This window comes from Neomonachus schauinslandi, unplaced genomic scaffold, assembly GCF_002201575.2.
Source record: "Neomonachus schauinslandi unplaced genomic scaffold, ASM220157v2 HiC_scaffold_141, whole genome shotgun sequence".
NCBI lineage: Eukaryota > Metazoa > Chordata > Mammalia > Carnivora > Phocidae > Neomonachus > Neomonachus schauinslandi.
The window spans coordinates 6,702-11,623 of NW_025408842.1; the positions used below are offsets into that span (position 1 = coordinate 6,702).

The following is a 4,922-nucleotide window of genomic DNA, read 5'->3' on the forward strand; positions in this document are numbered from 1 at the left end:
ATATGTAAATGACTCAAAGCTGAAAGAGATAATGAATGCTTCCCATCTCAGTGAATGACATTACCATTCATCCAGTTCAGTCCTCTCCCACCACCTGGAATAATTAGGCTAAGTTGCTGAAACAAAGCATTCCAAAAATACAGTGACTCAACCAGGATAGGAAATGATCTCCATCATGCATAAAAATGCAAAGTGAGTAGAATCGAGCCAAGGGGGAGACTCTGCTCCACAAGGTCACTGAAGAACCTAAGTTTTTTCCTATCTTCTGCCAGCCCTTAAGTTGATGTTTAAGTCTGCATAAGTGGAAATTGGATCATCAGCACCACATCCATGTATGAGTCCAGGGCAAGCAGCTTTGTATTTTAGGAAAGGACCCGGATGTTGGTCCAAATTTAGTCCATAATCACATCTAACTAAAAGGGAGCTTGACCAATGCAGACTCTAGCTAGGTGGTCACGAATAGGGTTCAAAGTCAGGGTGGGGTAGGTGGTACTATCTCTAGAAGGAAGAAAAGAAAAGTAGATACTGGGGACGACTAGGGGTTTCTGTCACACATGTCCCAAAATCCAATTAATTCATCACCAGGTTAGGTCTGTGGGCCTCCCATATATGTCACAAAAACTCCCATTTGCCCATTTACTTCCATCTTCCCTGTCACATCCCTTGTCTGAAGTATCATCACATCTGACCTGTTTTATTACAATAGCCTCCTAACTGGGTTCTTACATTTGCACTCTCCTTTGCTCCCAAATCAATTGTTTTGTTACAGTCATTTTAAAGTGCAAATCTAATCATGTCACAACTCTGATTAAAACCTTTCAATTGCTTCTCGTTGCTCTTAGGATTCAGTAAGGAGAACACTAAAGTCCTACATAGTTTACCCTCTTTTCTTTTTTTTTTTTTCTCATTAAACTTTTGTTTTAATGGGTCTCAAAATTCTGTGACAGATTTTTGGTCAAGTTGTTTCCATTAAAAAGTACTGATTTTAAAAACTAATAAAACTACCACACACACACAAAAAAACAAATGGTCCACAAAACATTCCCCTTTCCTTCTGAAGGTTTTACAATGCATTGTTATCATTAACCAGTCTTTTACTATTAAACTTAAATGGCCAATTGACACAAACAGTTCTGAGACTCTTTTTCCACCACTGAATAAGACTGGGGTGGCAGGTACTGGAGATAATATTCATTTAACCTTCCGAGCTTTCTGGGCAGACTTGGTGACCTTGCCAGCTCCAGCTGCTTTCTTGTCCACTGCTTTGATGAAACCCACAGCAACCGTCTGTCTCATGTCACGAACAGCAAAACGGCCTAGAGGAGGATAGTCAGAGAAGCTCTCAACACACATAGGCTTGCCAGGAACCATATCAACAATGGCAGCATCACCAGATTTCGAGAACTTGGGACCATCTTCCAGCTTTTTTCCAGAACGACAATCTACCCCTTCAGCTCAACAAACTTGCAAGCAATGTGAGCTGTGTGAACATCCAGCACAGGGGCATATCAGGCACTGATTTGGCCTGGATGGTTCAGGTTAATCACCTGAGCCGAAGCCAGCTGCTTCCATGGGTGGGTCATTTTTACAGTCATCAGTCACATCACCACAATGAACATCTTTGACAGATACATTCTTGACACTGAAGCCCACACTGTCCCCAGGAAGAACCTCACTCAAAGCTTCATGGTGCATTTCAACAGACTTCACTTCAGTTGTAACATTGACCGGAGCAAAGGTGACCACCATGCCAGGTTTAAGAACACCAGTCTCCACTCGGCCCACAGGCACAGTACCAATACCACCAATTTTGTAGACATCCTGGAGAGGCAGATGCAAAGGCTTGCCAGTTGGACGAGTTGGTGGCAGAATGCAATCCAGAGCTTCAAGCAGTGTGGTTGCACTGGCATTCCCATCTTTACGGGTGACTTTCCATCCCTTGAACCAAGGCATGTTAGCACTTGGCTCCAGCATGTTGTCACCGTTCCAACCAGAAATTGGCACAAATGCTACTATGTCGGGGTTGTAGCCAATTTTCTTAATGTAGGTGCTGACTTCCTTAACGATTTCCTTGTATCTCTTCTGGCTGTAGGGTGGCTCAGTGGAATCCATCTTGTTAACACCAACAATTAGTTGTTTTACACCCAGTGTGTAAGCCAGAAGGGCTTGCTCACAGGTCTGTCCATTCTTGGAGATACCAGCTTCAAATTCACCGACACCAGCAGCAACAATCAGGACAGCACAGTCAGCCTGAGATGTGCCTGGAATCATGTTTTTGATAAAGTCTCTGTGTCCTGGGGCATCAATGATGGTCACATAATACTTGCTGGTCTCAAATTTCCACAGGGAGATATCAATGGTGATACCACGTTCACGTTCAGCTTTCAGTTTATCCAAGACCCAGGCATACTTGAAGGAGCCCTTTCCCATCTCAGCAGCCTCCTTCTCAAATTTTTCGATAGTTCTTTTGTCGATCCCACCACATTTGTAGATCAGATGACCAGTAGTAGTAGACTTGCCCGAATCTACGTGTCCAGTGACGATGATGTTGATGTGAGTCTTTTCCTTTCCCGTTTTGGTTTAGGTTGAGCAGTGGTTTTCACAACACCTGTGTCCTGGCGGCAAGCCCGTTGCGAAAAAGCTGTCTTACCCTCTTTTCCTCTGGTCTCACCTCTCATTCTCCTCTCTCCATCCCACTCCCTTTCTCCGTAACCCAGGCACATTTGCCTTCTCTGTTTCTCACCCACAGAATGCTCTCACCTGCCACAAATATTTTGAATTTGCTAGTCCCTCTGATAAGAACGTTCTCCATTTGCCTCACTGACTCATACATCAGCTCTCAACCCAAACTGCTTTCTCAGGGAAAGTTTCCCAGTCACAGATGATGCTGATCCCTTATTATACACTGTCATAGCACTCTGTAATTTTGTCACTGTTTGTAATTATACATTTATTTTTGTGATTATTTGAGCTAGGGAAATCTGCAGCTTTCAATGATGTCTTTCCATGTCTGGGCGCAAACATTCACAAGGCTGGCCTGGTTTACAGAGAAAGACCTTAAATTACAGCTTCTGATAATATTAGCTTTCCTTTTTCAGTTTTTGACAGAAAATGAACCTTACCTTTTTCAATCTCCCTTAGCTATGAATCTAGGTGGCAGGTAACTGGGATAGCTAGCCCATGTGGCTCTCCTTTATGCACCACTCCCATGGAGTCTTAGGGTGTAGAATGGGAACTGACCTTGGGTGTGGAACTTGGACTCCACAGGAACATTCCTCACTTCTATAGCCTTCCCCTGCCCCTGTGTCTATTAACCTTAATCAAAAGATCACTGAATAAGCCTTCTGGACTCTTGACATCTATGTTTCTAGAATCTATTTCAGTCAAGGTCTGAGAAGGTTTACTTGGGCTCTCAGTGGTCTCTCATATTTGATCCAAAGTTCACTATATTTGGCTGATAGTTCTTCATAATTTTTTAAAAACAGAGTTTTCTTCTCTGATTTATATTCTTTGCAGATTTGGTGGGGAGGGTGTTGTTTTTGTTTGTTTTATTGTTTTTATGTGTTTCAGGGAGGAAAGTAGCAATCAGATGGCTTTAGGTCACCCTCTTTAACTAGAAGTATCTGTAGCTAGGAGTAAATATTCACATGCCGGGAAGATGTATCTATTTATTCTGTGGTTTCACACCCGCAAGAGAATGCTTGCCCCAGTTTAAGAAGCACCTTATAGTCTATTTAAACAGCATTTCCTCCAATAAAGCAGAGAATATTACAAAATAAACTATCTGTGGACTTCCCCAATAGGTCCACACACTTTCTAATGAGAGAGACAGAATTTTATAGCACATGGGGCGGGGGGGGGGGGGGAACAACATAGATTCCTGAGCCTATGAGTAAGCACAGATCTAAGATTATGGAATTGCAAATGGTTTGTTTGCCAAGCCTCTTGCTTCTAATTGCTCTTCTCCACAAACTATGTAGATAAATATCTGGCATAGTGACAGCACATACTAAGCTCCCAAAATGTTAATTCTTTCTTCTCCTTTTTTTTTTTTAAGAGGGGGGTGGACTGGGAGGAGCGAGTGGCAGAAGGAGAGGGAGAGAGAGAATCTTAAGCAGGCTCCATGCCCTGCATGGAGCGCGATGTGGGGCTCGATCTCACAACCCTGAGATCATGACCTGAGCCAAAATCAAGAGTGCGACGTTTAACCGACTGAGCCACCCAGGTGCCCCATTCTTTCTTCTCCCTTCAATGTAAGAAGGAAAAATGCTGTTTTGTTTTGTTTTGTTTTTTTAAGAAAGCTTTATTAAGTGCCTACTATAAGGTAGGCACAGTGATAGACACAGAGGTCCTGGTCTAGTGGGAGAGAAAGACAAGTAACTAAAAGGACAATCAGTATAAACAGTGCTGTGATAGCAAAGAATACTTTAAGAACACAAAAGTGGACCTCTCATCTGTCATAAAGTGGCAATGCGGGGCAAGAAGCATGGGTGCTTCCTAGAGGAGAAGATACCTAAGTCAAGTGGTCAGGCTTAAAGAATAAATAGTAACAAACTGCACAGAGAAGCAGGGGGAAAGGTATTACAGGCAGTGGAACAGCATCATTCCTGTAAATAGCCAAGAAGCTAGACCATGGCATTTCCAAAGAACTCTAAGTTCAGTGAAGTGGGACAACAGAGTGGGAAGAAAATGGCTCAAAATGAAGTTGGAGAAAGGCAGGAGCCACATCCTTTGATTCAGTTCAACAAACCCTTACTGAACACCTACCATGTACCAGACACTGAGAATATAAGGACTGAGAATAATAGGACACAGTCCCTATTCTCCACAAGCTTGTAATCTAGTGAATGAAACCTGGCACATAAACAGAGAATTTCAACATTATGTGATAAGTGAATCCATAGAGAAGGGAACTTAACTCA

The 4,922-nt window shown here is 42.8% G+C and overlaps 1 pseudogene; it reads right to left on the reverse strand.

The window, feature by feature from the left end:
- Positions 1–1,191: 1,191 nt before the first annotated feature.
- LOC123323658 lies at positions 1,192–2,565 on the reverse strand (annotated as a pseudogene).
- Between the last annotated feature and the right edge of the window lie 2,357 nt (positions 2,566–4,922).